General features: G+C 46.3%; 1 protein-coding gene across 3 annotated transcripts in view; it reads left to right on the top strand.

The window, feature by feature from the left end:
• The window catches only part of LOC120457160, a 77,569-nt gene that overhangs the window by 47,560 nt on the left and 11,882 nt on the right, over positions 1 to 18,127 (top strand). For 2 of the 3 annotated variants that reach the window (XM_039644435.1, XM_039644434.1), the window contains exons 3-4: positions 548 to 607; positions 14,700 to 14,778. The gene's annotated coding sequence lies outside the window, so the exon portion shown is untranslated. The remainder of the gene's footprint in view (positions 1 to 547; positions 608 to 14,699; positions 14,779 to 18,127) is intronic. The other variant, XM_039644436.1, reaches the window with a different exon arrangement.

The raw sequence follows: 18,127 nt of genomic DNA, 5'->3' as shown, positions 1-18,127 counted from the left end.
AGGCCAAGTGTCTGAGAATCATAACAGATGACCGCACGTACATTTCACGTTCCACGTTTCACGAACGACGAGCGATGAGCGACGAAACCGCGACCAAGATACAAGATACTTGTACATTGTCCAGGAAAAAGATCGTTCCCCATTTCTGGGTCATGAACCAAAAAAGAAGGGAACCACAAATAATAATGAGTTGGAGTTGAAGTTTGCTACTCGGGTAGGAGATGCTCATTCGCATTCTTGGCACCACTGCCGCATTTTGTCACCTGTTTTTAGTTAGAAGTTTCAAAAAAAAAAAAAACAGACAACCAACGTGATGGGCATGCAAATTGGGCGGCGAAAGGTCAACTACTTAGCAATGGGAGCAATGGGAGTGCAAGGAAATCAGGTCATAGAGATGAAATGATTAAGATTGCCGAAGTGGAAAACAACGTGAAATTTGTATATTGCATATTTGTATACTTGTCAATTCCCATAACTGCATCGTATATATTCTATTCTCTGTGCCTATCCAACTATAACTTGAACCTTTTCCTCTCCTTTTTTGCAGCCAACACGGTAGCTGCAGCCTGGACCATACATCCCACATCCAATGTTCAGAATTTAAATGGTGAGTGCAAAATAGAGTGTGAAGTGCATTTATAAAAGGCATGGCGTACGGCGTACCCCTAAACTAAATTGCTTTCCGGCTCACTTGGGTGTGGACATCTAGGGGGGGTTTTGGGTAGGGGTGCTGGGCAGGCTTACCTATAAACCAAAATGAATGTCTGTTACTCGACCACCGCCCGCTGAGCTCAAAAATGGAAAAGAGTGGGAAGACAGGAAAGACAGGGGACTGGGATACAAAGGGAAGTAAATGCAAATAGATGCCTCGCTTTCATAGACAGATGGACTGGACTGGACTGGACTGGACTGGTTGTGTTGGGTTGGTTAGCCCCATGGAAATGCCCCCTGCTGAGTGCAACGCCATCGGATCGGGGCTGATAAAATGTGGAAAAATGGGATCTGGTCAGGGCTTTGGATGGAATGCGCCAGCCAGGCCTCATCATCAACGTCCCTGAAATCATCAGCATCATTCCACTGTGTGGCGGCGTTAAAACACAACACTTTGATTCCTCCACTGAGGAGCCGTCGCCCCTCTCTTTTATCACAACTCCAATGACGATGACTATGACTATCACGATGACGATGGCGATGGCGATGCATCACTTTGTGTGGATGTCGGGATTGGGGTCACGATTCAAAGCTGGGGGTGTCATTGCGCTGCACTGCAACACCTTGTAGTGCACCCTTTGATTTTAAATGCCAGCGTATAAACAAATTCAGGCCACATTCAAAGCTACAGCAAACTTTAAGTTCAATAGCAAATAAGAAGCTTCCAAGAGCCCATGACCTTTCCACGGAAAATCTTCCCCGCCGTTTTCCCTCTCTGCTGACATTACGCTGACCAAATATTGCCACAAGCTGTTGGCCAAATCCTCGTCGAGAGAGTGACAGAGAGAGAGAGAGAGAGAGAGAGAGTAAGAGATAGAGAGACACTGTGCAAAGCCAACTGTGCAACTATTTGCACAACTAATAATTCACTTTAGTGTCTCATTCAGGACAAATATTGGAAAACAGACGACGACAGGACAGGAGAGGAGTGGGAATCCAGAGAGGGGGGGAGACATTTGCGATTGTCATTAGCGGAAAGAAGAATGCCAATGCAATTCCTGAAAATAGGGAAACCAACCCACAAGATTGCCATCTCGGATGGCAGTCTCATGCTTGGCCTTTTGAAATGGAACCCCGCGATAATGTCAACAAATTGTTGTTCACTACAAGCGGCTTACTTAGCAGTTTTGTTTTATTTATTTCCCCCACCACTCATTCCTACACTGTTTTATTGCGTGCCTCTGTGTGTTTTTGCGATCTTAATTTAGACGCCCATTAGTCGAACGTCCTTGGGTCTAAGCAGCCGATTGATTCCCACAATGAGTTGGGCAAATTGTTTGCATTGAATGCGGCGCGGCCTTTATTTGACTGGCTGGTCAGTGGTCAGTGGGGCTAATTGCCTTCGAAGCTCCGAATCGCGGGGCCTTGTGGCTAGATGAGCTGGGATCTCACAGTGGAGTTCCTTGTGTATTTAGATAGGTCTACAAGTCGGATAGAAGAACATCTTCTTGGTGTACGATGTACGACTCGATCCAGTGCGGAAGTTGGGATTCTCTCTGATGCCCAACTAGTACTAGGTACTCAAACTCAGTTCTTTTTGATGCCCAACTAGTACTAGGTACTCAAACTCAGTTCTTTTTGATAACCAACTAGTACTAGGTACTCAAACTCAGTAACGACACGCTTTCCTTACGCGTTGACATCGCTCGTCACAGTCGCCTTTAAAACCATTGACAGAAAGCCGCACAGCCGGCGTCATTCACCTTCAAAATAAAATCATGTCGCGTTTGGTGAAGCGGAAAAACCAGTAATTAAGTGCCCTGCCGGCTTTTCGCTTTTCCACGCGGCCCCCAAAAGCAAAATTCAGCCGACCCAGTGCGAACAATTTGTAATTGAAACTTTCATTTTCATTTCCATTTTCGTTTCCATTTTCTCCTACTGCTCGGCGGCTGACATGAAAAACTGGCGACTTGTTCGGTTGGCTGAACAAGTGGCTCTGTTGCAAGTTGCTTATCACTTCGATACGTTTCATACGTTTGATACGTTTCATTGGCACGACATTGTCATAATTACTCGCACATGCACTCCGCATTACAGGTAATTCGTGATTGGAATGCTGCACTTGGGCAACACGCGGTACTAAAAGATTCGATACGATACGACCGAGTTTTCGGCTTAGTGTCAGTTCGACTTAAATATGGGCGATGGGAAAATATCATCTGCCCATATACTCGTATATTTTTGTATATCTGATAGATTTGCTCGTGGTTTCTTCCCACGTTTCGATATCGGAGGTAATTTCGCATTGCCCTCTCTCTTTAACGGCAGCCCTCTCGCTCGCACTCCCTCGCTCCGTTTGTCTTAAGTGAGGCAAAGGCAAAGGCAAAGGCAAATTGGTTTGAAACCCGATGACATCGAAATCGCGTTGCTTCCGCCGTACTTGGTTGTCATTGTCGCCAGTGTCTCCGTTTTCCCCCACCTCCAGCCCCTTGAGTTGCAACTCGCAACTCGTAACTGGTGACTGGTTACTGGTAACTGGTAGTCGGTAACAGTTAACTGGGTGCAGTCACTGAATCCGAAGGGGTTGGCTATGGGCTAATGAATGACATGCTATCCTAATGAATGACAAGCCTTGCTCTTGCGCTCGCCTTGGCTGCCTACACTGCGACAAACGAATGCTCAAGAGCATGGCTCAAAAGCGAACATGCACATCCAAGGCGTGGTGAGACATGCGCTCGTTTCGCGCAGTGTACGGTGGCTTTTGCTACCTGAGCAAATCAATGGCTTGGCTTAAACAAATGATGAAATACGATACTTGTCCTCGACGCCGCTTGCTCTTCCCATTGGATAAGTTGTTGCTGCTGTCGCCGGCGGGGAAATCCGAGCCGAAACTAACGGTTTCCACCTGCATCCCGTGCACTGCAAGAAAAAAGCACGAACAGTTGGTTATTGCCGGCCTAAACTACGCTTGACAACTCGAAATGAAGCACCAAGCACCATAAATTACCCATACGACGCGTAAGCCAACTCCACTTGCCGGCGGCCCCCATAAAGTCGCCTGTAAGTGAACAAAAAATAATTAAAAATGCATTTTTCATTAAGGCATTAAAACTCACGAAGGGGCGTGGCGGGGCGGGGCGGGGAAGGCGCGGCCATTCATTTATTTCATTTATCTTTGGGGTTGCCCGAATGCGAACTGTGAATCGCGGATTGCGAACTGCAAACTGTATACTGAAAAGTGGACTGCGACCCGCGTATTCATTGATGGCAATTCCCAGAGATGGAAGAAGTACTTACAGTTTCTTAATTTCTTCAATTATATGCCTGCTGCTTTTCGAGGTGTTCGCATTCTCATTGAGTAAGTGCCTATATTCGTCATTCGTCACGGGAAAATCTGTTCTCGATTAATTGTACTCCGTGGGTCCATCTCTATGGCGCTGGCGAAAAGCTCTGGGAGTTGCGTTTATGTCATTTTGAAATTATCATTAATGCCGCAAAAGAGGCTGGAAGGAGGGGGGAATGGGGGGAAGGGAGAGAGGAGGCAGGCGGGCGCAGATATGACCACTTCATTTTGCAAACAAACGGCGGCAACAACAATTTGTGCGGTGTGCAGGTCGGAAAAGGGGGAAAACGATAGGGGCAGTGGGCAGGGGGCAAGGGGCAGGGGGGAAAGGCTTGCGGCGCGTGACGGTCATTGAAACAATGCGCGGAAAAACGCGTGTAATTAAAACAATAAAAAGCGGCAGCGACAACACAGCAGCAGCATCGACAACAGCACAAACAAAATGTTCAGTTAAGTTTTAATTTTCACAAGTGTGAAAAACACTATTGAAAAGGCCGCGCACATATGCGAAATACAAAGGGCGCCTTGCCAACGAGACACTTCCGCCCAACAACAACCACATCGTAAATGAAAACAGCCACGATAAGAACTCCGCTGGAGAAAAACAACTTAAACAGTAACTGCAATACCTGAAAAGAACAACTCTAGAAAAAGTGGCAATGGGAAGAATTTTCCCACTTTTTCACCACTGCGAACTGTTGAAGTTCAACTATATGAGCATCTATATGAGTTTCTGTATAATAAATAAGAAATGCATTAAGTTTTCCCCAGGGCATTGCCTACATTTCAATCTTATGGATAGCTCCTGCTTAGAAATCCCACTAAAGTAAGATAGAAAGGTTTGCAATAAAGTTGAGGCCAAACGGAATCCGAGAGCCTGGTGGAAACACAATGGCCACAGTCACAGTTTGGCAATCGACGGCCCACGCTTTTAGCCACTTTATAAGCGATCGTGGCATGCGCCGAAATATTGCTTCCATTTTCCGCGAAATGTGTGGCAAGAAAAGTGAATGTCTGCCTGATATTTTCCCAGACATGCATACATATATGCTACATGCTCTGTGTCTATAATATAAAAACAAAAATATTTGGCGACTGTTTCTGAGCTCTGAGCTGTGAGCTGTGGGCCAAACGAAAGAGAAAAGATTTTGGCAACTTTTGTGGCAAGTCACTTTTTGTGGTAATTGCGCAATGCTCCCGGAACGACGATGAAATGTAACCGCTGAAAATCGGAAGCGGTCAAATGAGTTAAATCAATTTTCGGCGGAGACAGAAAGCTACATAGCTACAGCTACAGCTACAGCTGCAGTTAGCTTTATTTGTACATTTCTATGTGACGTAATCAAAGTAAATAAATAAACTGACGAGCGCGCCAGTTGAAAGAAATCAAAATCAAACGGAAGAAGCAGAAATGCCAATCATGCGCGCTAATAACAGAAACAACAAAACATGTCCTAGGTCGATGATGAAGCTGAAGATGATGCTGATGACGCTGATGACGCTGATGATGATGATGATGATGATGATGGCAAAGATGAAGATGCCAAGATGCCGTCATGGAGCAGCAGAAATCAATTTAATGCAGTGCAATCAAAAGTTGAAATTGGAGTGCGGACAGCACAGAGGAGTCTTCCCGATGCGCAGTGCAAATGCGCTAAATCTGCAGCAGCTCAGCAGTTGTGTCTTCGAATTAGTTGCATAAATCATCAGTAGAGTCTTTAGTTTGCCACGGATCGAAAGTCGCACTTGAGGGACTCTTGTTGTCGTTGAATTTGATGGCAGGGAAATTGCACTCTCTTCTGCCAAATCCGTAGGTATTCCAAATGTTTTAGATACTTTTTCAAGCAAGCCACTCAAATGTGCGTGGCATTGAACTAATGTCTTGTTTCCATGGATTGCCATCCAGGTTTCGGTTTCACAAACGGAGGGTGGAGGTGAAATGCCTACGCTGATTTGCATAAACGCTTCATTATATGCCATTATCATATACATTTTTAGTTGTGTTTGGTCGAGTGAGCAACACCTTCACTTTCGGCGATTTGTTGTTTAGCTGTTTTGTTTAATTTCGTGTTGGTTGCTGTTTGCTTTGGAGTTTCGGCTCGGTTTTTCTCCTCCCCGCACTTCTGTTGTGTCAACAAATTGCTGCTGGACACGATGGACACAGTGGACACGATGGAGCCCACAAATTTGATGTCTGTGCGATATTTCCGGCTGGCCATCATCATCATCATCATCATCACCGTGATGCCTTTGTGGTGGGAGAGATCGAGACTGGGAGTGGGAGTGGGAAAATCAGTGCCCCTCGGAATTCGTGGGTTATGTTGTTTGGAATTTCGGCACCTGCTGCGAGGTCACGCCTCACTTTTTGGCCACTTTGGCTGACTTGGCTGGCTTTGGCCGGCTGCAATGTGTCCCCAACAAACGGCGGCAATAAATCACGGACGAATCGAGTGGAGGGCGTGTCTCAAGGCAACTCAACACAACTCAACTCAACTCAGATCAACTCCGATGCGTGTACCCAAACTAATTAGCCGCCAATTGAAAAGAAACACTCAATGCGACCGAAATAAAGTCGTAAAGCGGCATTCCACACGATTCCATTTTAGAATTGTCGCGTAAAAGTTGCTCGACCTTTGCGATTTGCGGAAATCACTGTGCGACATATTTTATTGCCAAAGTCAACAATTAATCGAGTATAAATCAAAGTCCAAGTGCTTTGCTGGACTCCTGAATTTGCGACAATCGTCGCCCGAAAGGGCAGCAATCAGCAATCAGCACCGGGAACGGGAACGGGAGGGAATCATCAATAATGATATGCTAATGACGCGTCTGAAGCCACCGACTTGATACCATATCATATATACTATATACTATATTTAGCTGATGAGCAGCGTTCATTCCTCATTCCTCATCGAACCGAAACTGAGTCATGGCAACTTGGGGAATCTTTATGCGGCTCTAAAACCAGATTTGTATCGCATATCGGATGAATACGATTCCGCAGGCGGCTCAGCGCGGGTTCGAGAAGGAATCACTCACTCACCTGGTGGTGGTCCGCGAAAGAAGAATGGAGCTCCAACTTCCGTAACTGTGGTAACTGTGGACCGGACCCGGTATAACCCAGATTAACTGGACCAGCCAATTGATTGATTATGAAAATGCTGCTCATACGGAAAGCATAATCAATGATGATGATGATGTTGATATATAAACTGTTACGATGTTTGTTTATTTTCTCAATAAAACGCAGCAAAAGAAGATGAATGCGATGAATGGAGAAGACAGAAGGCAGAAGGCAGAAGAGCGAGGAGGAAACCGTAACCATTATTATTATTTATGATTATTGTTTACTCTCGCCATTTCTGTTCGGTTCGGTTCGGTTCGGTTAGGAGCTTCAATGGGAGGCGGAAATGGCCAGTTGAACTAGATAATTGAACGGGTCCGGGTTGGGGATTTCAAAGCCCATGGACACATAGTTGCAGTTGTTGCCACATCCAATCCGATCCCATTTCGAACTGCAGTCGGTGGTAACACAAGACTTTACACTTGGTATTTAAGCATTTATCCATTCATTCTGATCTGATAACACAATCCATTTGGGTAGAATGACTCAGGGCCAGATTCTTGGGGCAGATAGGTTGGCTTGAAAGTTAAACTTTCAACTCATTAGTGGCGTGTGCAATGAAATTACCTTTAATGTCTCACAATTTCCCAACAGTTTTTCAAGTTCTTAGCGCTTTTCGAGGATAAAATACCTTCCACATGTGGCTCATTGAACTCGAGTGGTTCTCAGTCATTTTACCGATTTAATGACCCAAATGAATGCCTGATATCGCTTAGCTATTATATTCGACGCTACGATCATTGAACTCTGAAGTTCTGCTAGCTGTGAGATTGAAGAATAGGATTGGTGATGAGCCTAGGTTGATTGTGTGCTCGATTTCGGGCAACGAAATCAATTCTAAAGACTTCTGATCCATTCGATTGATAGCTTATGGAGATTTCGGGGATTTGCGTTCGATCGCTTAGTTGTCAACAAAAAGATCGTAGCGTGTGTCACCAAACTAGAAGTATCAGCTAAAAGAAAGTGTTTCGAGGCCTATAGAATGCATATGTGTAGTTCAGAAGAAAAGTTGAAGGTTGGATTCGGATGACGCTCCTTCCCGGATGTTTATTGAGTTTCCTCAGAGGTTTTCCAGCCTCGAAAGATCGCAGGAAGATCAAAGCTCGGCATCTTCGGGCTTTGACTCACCCATTTATATGCCGCTGCAACAATGTGAAACTGCAATTTGTTGATCTTGTTTATGCCGCTGCTGCTGCTGCTGCTGCTGCTGCTGCTGTTGAACTTGTTACAGTTGAAATTAACATTTTTATTGAGCGTGGCCGGACCGGATTTTCTTTCTTTTTTCTCTCACTCTTTCCCCGTGAGCTCGCATGGGCTCGTATCTGTGTCTTCTGTGTTGCTTTTTCAAATAGTCTGTATCTGTGTCTGTGTCTGTGACTGTGACTGTGTCTGTGTGCATGTGTCTGTGTGCTTTGGAGTGGGACGCGTGCTGCAAAAATGCTGACCGGTGGCCATGTGAAACCGAAAACCGGCTTGACACGTTGCCAAAGTCAGTGGTTTTCTAACAAATGCCGTTGGCCCAGCGCGTTTTGCTGGCGACTTTTACAGCGCGTGAATCGCCGCCTTGCTGCTGCTGCTTCCATTAAACTTGAACTTGTCAAGCGATGCGTGGCGATTTCAGGTAACTGATCGCCATCAAAAGAGCCAGATTGGCCACTGGCCACTAGCCACTAGCCACTGACCATTGACCATCGGCCATCTTTCCAGTGACCGTGCTCAGGTGTCCCAGGTGCGCGCAGAGTTCATTGGAAAACTTTGAAGTGCATTCGTGAATTGGATTCGGAATTGGGTGGCCAAACACATTGAATGATTCGTTAGTCAAACTTGGCACCGCAAGCAGCAGAGTGTTACATTCGGGACATTGGCCAATGCCAATTGATTGGCAGGTCCAGCTGCAAATGATGCCCATTGTGCACCAGATAAGGTATAAAGTTTTTGGGACCAACTTTTCGAAGAGTGCTCATCGCAGTGCAAAGGCTCGAGGAACTTGGCCCTCGCAAGACAACGCTTCTGCAACAGGATCAATTTCCCGAACTGTCGGGAAAGCAGAGCAACCTTGCAAATATTCATTAGGCTGCAGAAATGATGGGAAAAGCAACATAAAGTTTCGGAAACGTTGCTCTGCAAATGCAAACGCATCGCATCTGCCGGTGACATCAACAATAATCTGCTGCTGCTGTTGCACTTGGCAAAACGGTTGCAGGTTGCAGGTTGCATTGCATTGCAATGGGATAATTGTTTGCAAAGTATCCTTTTGATTTATGGAATCGGGCACTTCTGCATTCAAGGACCATCAATTAATAAAACTAATTATTTGTATTCCCTTTTTGTGACTGACCTTTAATCACAGCTTTGCTAACACACACGATAAGTGAACCTTTGAGTTTGCAGTGTGCTTCACCGAGATTACAAGCTCAAGCTTCTGGGGCGAATTCTCAATTCTCAAACTCGGTTAAATATTCATACCCCAATATGGCAATATGGCAATATGGCAATATGGCTTCGGGGCCAAAGCAAAGTTTCATCAATGTAAAAGTGCAATTTATGGCTTGTGAAATGCACTTATCCATCACAGAAGTCTCAAATCTGAAATCTGAAATCTGAAAGGCGGAATGTGGAATGTGAAATGCGAAAGGGGAGCCTAGTTTTTAACATTTTGCCATCTGCAATCATAGCTGCGCCCCAAGGCGATTGAACTTTGCAAATTCGGGTTCAATTTTCGAGGCGAAAGTCGATGCTGAGGCCGGTGTCAATTTTGGTCAACGCTTTCGCAGTTTGCCGTCTGCCGTTTGCCGTTTGTCGTTTGCAGTCCAAATGAAGAGTTTACAATGTAAAAGTCTGTGAAAAACCCGTTGGCGGGACAAAAGACCGCGCGCTGATCGATGATCGATGGCGGAGTAGGCGAATGACTTTCTCAGTCCGATGACCGGAGCCATTGATTTATTGACGGCGGAAGGCAAACCCAAACCTAACCCAGAGTGACAGGTTATGGAACCTGGCATCATGGGACCTGGGATCATGGGACCATGGGAGCGACGCGGAACAGCACAACCCACGCACCATATCAACGCAGACTTGGTTCCATCTCCCATCTTTGAGGCAACTGTGATGGACTGTGGGTAACTTTTGAAATACCCCAAACTCGACCCTTTGCTGCCACACTCACCACTCACCTTGCCCCAGCACTGGTTTAGTTTCAGCATGCGGCCCAATCGGAAAATGTATCCAATTATTTCCGTGCCACGCCGTGCCACGCCGTGCCACATTGCTGCGTTGCTACATTGGCCCTTTCCACACATTTGGCTGCACCGTAATGGCATTTCGAGTGTGACCAGGGCGGCAAACTTATCATCATCATTGTCAGTCTGCCCCAAAAGAGGCGGCAAAGGCGGCAGTGGCAGAAGAAGAAGAAGAAGGGGCGGGGCGGGGCGGATAAGAAGAAGCACCCTTGACTGTGCACTCAGGCATAAGACTTTGTTTTCTAATTTGGCTTTAACCTTTCTGACCAGTTTGACCAGCGCAGACAGTGGAAGAAGTGGCAGCAGTGGAAACAGACCAAAAAGAGAGGGGGAAAGAGGAGAGAACGATACAAAAAAAGAGGGGTAATTGAACCTAGTCGTAACCTTGGCTGCGCTGGCGTTTCAACTGCCACGCCCCTTTTCGGGGCAGTTTATAATTTGTATTTCTTGTGCAGCTCCTCGAAGGCGCAAGTGCAAAATTCGCGCATCATTTGTCATGAATTTGATTTAAGTTTGTTTGCAACTGCAGCTGAGCAATTTCAGCCAAAAAGTTTTCGCCGCTTTGTGTGCTGCAAGTTTTCAGCGCGTTTGATTGCGTTTCGGGGGAGATGTGGCTGCCCCAAAAAGTGGGCGTTCGCCATTCAATGGCAATTGCAATCTCACGATTAACTGTGGATATTTGCCAAGAGCTGTGAATGAGTGGTGAATGAATGTGGCAAGCACTTAAGTACACTTGGCCTAGACTTGCCCCGAGAAATGGCATCTATTGCTTTAATCACTCTAAATTATAACTTGACATTCGAGTATGTAAATACGTTATTAGCAACCACAAAGAAATAACCCTCTTTAGTCTGATGGATTCCCTAGTGGTTTACTTTGTTGCTGCTGTTCAATGGGCGCCAAATGCCAAAAGCCTCACTAATAAAGTTGTAAACTTCGTTGTCAATTAATTAGAATTGGAATTAATCATGAAGCTAACTCTTTTCCTCGCAATTGCAACTTTTGTTTAACCAGCAAATACCGTGAGCACTTGGCGTTTAATTAATAGCCGAATCGAATGAAGTAAGCAGTTAAGCGCGCCTTAGACGAAGCCCAAGTTTCCTCGGCCAACTTTTGTGTCTTTGCTGGGCGGCTAATGAAGCTGCAGCTGCAGTTGCAGCTCCTCCCTTCGTCCCGGTCACTCGTTTTTGGCCATCTTGCAATTGACCGCATAATAAATTTGAAGAAGAAGCCACTGCCAGTTGCTCCTTTTCCCTTTCTTGTCCTTGTCGTCAAGTTTTAATTTGTTTTAAAAACTTTTTGATTGTTTCTGCTGCTGCTGCTGCTGCTGCTGTTGCTGCTGCTGCGGTTGCTGTTGTGTTGCAACAGCAACAAATGCAAATGCTGCTGCTCTGTGCATTCATTTGCAGTTGGCTTGATTAAATTGCATTCGCCTCGCCATTTAAAGTTCCCAGTTTCATTTCATTGACACAAGCGCTTAAAGCTAAAGCTTGGCTCCTTTGGCCATTGCCAACGGGAGGATGGAGGATGGGTTGCTTTTGACTGGTGTTGTTTGAGGAGTGTTGTTTGAGAAGTAGCCAAAGCACAAATCCCAGCTGTCATTACAATTTCCGCCCGCAAACCAAAACATGAGATGCCGAGCTGAGCACACAATCAATGCGTTTGATGGTAATTCAAATGAAATGCACGCTGCAAGTTGCAAGCTGCAGGCTTTAACTCCGAGTCGCAAGTATGGCACCCTCAACAAGCATTTTGCACATTTTCATAAATGTGTATATGCTACACACAAGTATTCAGATATATCTGCCCGATCTGGTTGCGAACACGTGAGTCAACAGCAAGCCACCAAAGTCCATTCCCCGGCGTTCTAATGTATTTATGTTAATGCAATAAAAAACACTCCATTTGCAGCACACTCGAAATGTTTTCCATGCTGCTGCCTGTCCCCCGCTGCACTTAGTTGGCAAGTTGAAAAGCAAAAGCAAAAGCAAAAGCAAAGCAAAGCAAAGCAAAGCAAAAGCAAAAGCGTTATCGCAGCAGCGCCAGAAACACTCGCAGAATAACCTTGTTATTGTTATTTAATTTCCCTTTTTTTATGTTTATACTTTTTGTTACATTTATGTTGCTGGCTGGCTGGCCGTTCGGTGGTCGTGTTGCTTTTGCTTTTGCTCTTGCTGCTGGCCGCATGATTTATAGCGTTGGCGGCAGTTTTTCTGGTTGCCAGCTCCCCCGCCCCCTCCCGCCCCTCAGGCGTTTTTTGTGCAACTGCCGCACCGTGGAGAATATGCCAAGAATTGTGGAAGGAAACTAGACCGAAGAGCTCGAGTGGGTTTCCTAAGGCTCTCAAACTCAAACTCCCGTAGAAGTTTTCCCAGCTGAGTTTTTGGCTTGTCCTCGACTGCTTTTCCCATTTCCATTTCTAATTCGTTCCTTTGATTTTCCTTTCTATTTCGGTTTATTTCTTTGCGGGTGGGTGTGTGTTTGACTGCTTCGTCCCACTGTGCGGCTTTTGACTGGTTCTTGTGGCTGTCGTTGTATTATTGCTGTTTGCCGTTGTAATGTCTTGTTCATAGACTGCGCCCACTTTCCACAGTTCATATTTCCCGCTCTGCCAGCCTCTTCTCGAGTGCGTCATTTGCATTTGTCATAATGGGGGAAATGGGCGGCAAAAAAAAAACAAGAAGAAAAATCAGGGAGAAAAGGTCGCGTGGCTTGTTAGACACGGCTTCACTTGTTTCGATCCCCTTTTCAGGAGTCAAGTCTCATTCTCAGTCTCAGTCTCATTCTCAGTCGCAGTAGGTTTACGTTTGCCTACCTCCTCTCGTGTCTTTATCATTTCATTTACCAACTGCGAAGTTGCTCAACAGTCCTGAGCCAGCAAGCAGCCCGCCCATTTAATAAAGTCATTCTATTTGCATTTGAGCCTTTGTCTTGCTATTTATTTGCATTTCCAGGACCAGGACTTGCTAGGTGCAGATGGCTGATGCCAAAGCAAGATGGTGGCAACTGTGCGACCGCCTCAAAGGGGACAGAATGGCGAGCAAATGCCATTTTAATTACATTTGGCTGCTTTGGTCTAGGATGGTCTGCCATTCGGGGTTCACGGAGTTTCGGGGTTTCGGGGTTTCGGGGTTTCGGGGTTTCGGTTGTTTGTCGTCATGTCGCTCGTCGTGTGCAAGTTTTTCAATTAAAATTAAATAAAACGACATAAATCATGATGCTGCCTCGCTGCGCTGCCCTGTCAACTGTTCCAAACTAGCAGCGCCATTCCAGCGCCGCAAGCAACTTCATTTTGGCTCAAGGGGACCACGCTGCGTATGAGCAATCTGCAGCCCAGCTAAGCTCCTTCTGACTTCTGCCTTCTTCCTTCTGCCTTCTTCCTTCTCACCTCCCACTTCTGGCACAAACTGCTCTTCTTCTCCTTCCCCAATCCAGCTGACGGACGGGACGTTTTGTTTTGGCGGTGGGCAAAACAGAGGGTAAAACGGGGGGCGTGGCTGCTGTTGTACTTGTCGACAATCATTAATCAAAGCGGGCAGCCAGTGAGAACTAAGAAGTGCGGGCTACCGGCAACAATGAACTGCTGGCTGAGCTGCAAGCTGCTATCATTGCGATCCGGCAGGAATCTTTCAATTAAGTTCCGCAGGGACAAGTAATCCAAGTGATGGTGTCACCGCCGAAAGCCATATGTTGATGGTCAGCCAATTACAGGAAATGCACTGATAGCAAACAATGTTCTGCAAGCTGCAAGTCGGAAACGAACGTTTCCACTCGAAGATGAGCTGGTTTAATATTTAAATGTCGTTTTGGGGTGTGGGTAACTACTATCTCCCGCTCCCATCTGCGCCAACATGCCAGCTCTCGACCTTCGACCTTCGGCGTGGTTGCAGCCACTTTGCCGGCTGCAGAAACACAAAAACTTATGAGCAACAGCGCCACATGGCAGTCGTATGTACGTGCACTTGCTATCAGCGCTAATGGCAATTGTGTTAATAATTCACTTTCACTTTTACCCACACCCTCAAAAGTGGGCCAACGAACATGGCGGTGGAACCTTGAACCGCTTGAATCGCACATACACACATGGCCATACATATCTGGGCCATTTTCACACCTAAGCCTGCCCGTTTGAGCCCTTATCCCATATACCATTTACCATTTACCATTTACCACATGCAATATGCGATTGTTTCCAAAGTCGCCGTGCAGCCGCGCACTGCAAGTATTGCATAGCCCGTTTTGTTCCTGCCACTCGAGACGGAAAGCCAAATAGAATTAGCTTAGAGCTGCCTTTTTGTTAAAGATTCCTTTTTAACAAACTCTACCCTGGATTTCCTTGCAGCACCACAGCAGGAGCAGCAGCATCAGACGGCCAGTTGCCCCAAAGTTCCTCAGCCCGCGTGGCACGTGGCATCTATCAGGTGAGCTTTATTGGGTTTGCTTGAGACTCGGGGGAAACTCGAGCTGTCAGTGCCAGAAAAAGCACACTCTCGTAGTTGGTTTGAGATTTAGAACTTCTCTGAATACGACATTCTTTGCATCAAATGATATAAGATCGGTTGAATATATCCGGCCCGGCAGCATATTTCGACCCAAATCAACAGATGTGGTAAACGCAGTTTGCAACTCGGACATTTTCTCTGCCAGTTGCTCCTCAGCTCCTGGAATAACATTTCGCAACCATTTCCATTTCCATTTCCCAGACCCAAATGTGTTTCAGCTCTGTTTGTTGGCTGGTTTGCCTGTTTGCCTGTTTGCCATAAAAAGAAAAGCATACGCTGGCATATGTACGAGTATGTTTGTGTGTTTAAGCCTGTTTATTATATTTTAACTTGCTCAATGTTCCGTTCACCGTGCAATGCTCTTGCCCGCCTAGAATCAGCTCTCCTCTTGTTGTTGTCGTTGTGTCAAGTGGCTGGCTCCGTGAAATGGCCAGCGGGCATGCCAACAACAAATATAACAACAAACAAACAACAAAAAGCAAGCAACCAACCAACCAACCAGCCAAACAACAACGGCAAACAAGAAGCTCGCATTAAACGTTTTCGCTTTATCCTGCTGACTGAGCTTTTGCCTTTCGCATCTGGATATCTGGATCCCTGTGTCTGCAGATACAGGTTGACTTCCCGATTTTGGGTCAGTCAGGCAGGAAGGCAGCTCGCTACGGTCGGACCTTTCATTCAAAATGTGTTTTGGCCCAGAAGCTATTCGCATTATCGGCTGCACATTATCCAATCTCTTCCCTGAAATCGTTAGCCGAATTCCGCTGACTGGCTCCTCGACTCCTCCCTTCCTCCCTTCCACATGCATCATCCAATTGATGGCGCAGAAAAAGTGACAAAGGGGCGCTGAGCTGCCTTCATTTCATTCATTATGCACTGCAGAATCAACATTGGCAGGTGCCATCGGCTGAGGAATCACAGAAATCAGAATCTGGGGATGGACACAAGTTGTGACTCCAAGCAAAATTTGAATTAGGTTGCAACTTCGGATTGGAATGCATTTCCTTATGTCTGGATCTCAATTCTTGCGAGTATGTCCACTTCCCATTGGACTCTCGGCAGTGGCGAAATATCCAAGAACTCCCTTCAGCTTCCCTTTCTGTATTTTTTGATTGTTTTTGATCTCGTTGTGCACTGTGCACTGTTTTGTCGCATTTTTTCTCGGTGTGTGCTACGACCACCAAATCTGTTTATGTGCCTCCAGCCCAACTCCAACTGCAGTTCTTTCGGCCGCCCCCGTTTGGGCCCGTTTTCCGAGTCCGGGGCTGCATTTGACTTTTATATGTGAACTAATTCATGAAAAATGCATGTTGCCTGCCTGCTGCCTGCTGCCTTGTTGCTCGTTTGCTCGTTTGCTTGGCTGCTTGGCTGCTTGGCTGCTTGGCAGCTCGTGCTCTTGCTTTTGCTTTTTGCTTTTGCTCTTGCCTTGGCTTCTTGCTTTTTGCCAATGCTCGGAGTTTGAAGCTCAGTGCTCGGAGTTTGGAGCTGGGAGCTGGGAGCTGGGAGCAGTGGCCAAATGAAGAAAAACCGGCCACCATAAATCGTTGTCGTCATCTCGCCGCTGCACTCGTTCACCAAACTGAAAATGCGAATGCGAATGGGGATGTGAATGTGAATGGCAAATGCAATGGCCTGGCTTTAGCTTTGGCTTTGGCTTTGGCTCCTTCTCGACCACCACCACCACCATCACCAGCACCATCACCATCACCAGTGTCATATATATTCCGTCTTCTGAAAGCCAACTTCAACTGCATTGCCATCGCCACCACCAACGCAAACTCTAAACACCAATCTCCATCATCCGGCGCTCGTTCGCTCGCTCGTTCGTTCTGCGGCTTTGTTCGTGTGGCAAATAATTAAATTAAGATTTTTATAGCTTAATTGGATGTTTGTCGTGCAGCGGGCCGAACGCCGAGTGACGAATGCCTTCCCCCGGCAGAGTCCGTTACATTGCAGAGTTGACACTGGGAAATAGGAGGCACAACATAAAGCAATTTTATCATCAGCGCAAGTTGCAAGTTGCCTGCTGCCAGTTGCAAGTTGCGAGTGAAAGGCAACCCATTGGGGGAGATCTTGGGTCTTTGGTCTCTGGTCTCCCACCCACCAGTGCTCCGAGTATCGGCGGTTGAACGAATTTAGCCAGCAAATCTGCAGAATGGTTCGCGTGGTTCTACATCTTCCACAAAGCATTAGAAGCGATGGGGTCAACTTTGGCAACTCCATGAAAGGAGTTACGCTAAACACAATGTTTTAAATCGCCTTTTGTGATGTGGATAGATAGATGCTTAGACAAGCTATACGACATACAATCGCTAGATATTTCATATCCATTTCATTTCTACATAATCCTATTCCTTGCCACCCCAGACTATCGACGTATGTAGCTGCTGGTTAGCCAATCTGCTTGCCAGTCTATTCAATTTTCCATTGCATTTGATGCTGCAGCCATTCTTCCCGCTGGATGCCTAATGTTCCCAAACAACCCAATGCCCAGTGCCCAATGCCTCGCCTCGTCGTATGTTTTCGTTGTCCGTGGTTCAGCTTTCAGCTTTTGGCTTTAGGCTGCCATTGCTGCCGTTGCTGCTGTGCTGATTGTTGCCTTTTGGGGTTACCTGGCCACTGCGGGGCACCCAAATCTGCACAGAATCTAGGCGCACGACGTCTCTGTGGCAATCCTTGAACTTTTCGCTTTTCAAAAATGCACGGCGGCATGGAAAAAGGGAGGCATCGTGATAAAAGAGGGAGGGTGGTGGGGCAGCTGTTTGCGCGGCCTTTCTTTCAATGCTGCACGGAGCAAAAAATCTATAAAAAATCTATAAATATTAAAGAAGTCTGTAGAGAAGGAACTGTCTTTCAGATTTATTAGCAATCTGAAACTATAGACTGTGGCAAATGGCATAAGCTCATTTTTAAAGGAACAAGTAGTGAGAGAATCAGGGGGATTGCTTCTGAATTTCTCTCTGTGTGGGTGGGAAAAGGAAAATGAAAATGAAGAGAGGCAAGGGAAGGGGGCTTACTTATGCATTCGGGTTTCATTAACATGCAGTTGACTTTGGCCGGCGTCGCCCGCGTCATCAAAAGCATAAATTCCATATGCAAATTGAGGCAGTTGGCTGCTCGGTCACAAGGTGGTTCTGCCAGGAGGCGGTGGTTACTGGCACTGGTTCTTCCTAGTGGTTCGCTGGCTCGCTGGCTCGCTCGCCTTTGTGCCTTTCAAAGCAGCAGCAGCAGCAGCTACCAAAGCGAAAAAGGCGAAAAAACATCGCAT

This window comes from Drosophila santomea, chromosome X (genome assembly GCF_016746245.2).
Source record: "Drosophila santomea strain STO CAGO 1482 chromosome X, Prin_Dsan_1.1, whole genome shotgun sequence".
In the NCBI taxonomy this organism is placed as follows: domain Eukaryota; kingdom Metazoa; phylum Arthropoda; class Insecta; order Diptera; family Drosophilidae; genus Drosophila; species Drosophila santomea.
This window is presented reverse-complemented; position numbering and strand designations above follow the sequence as displayed.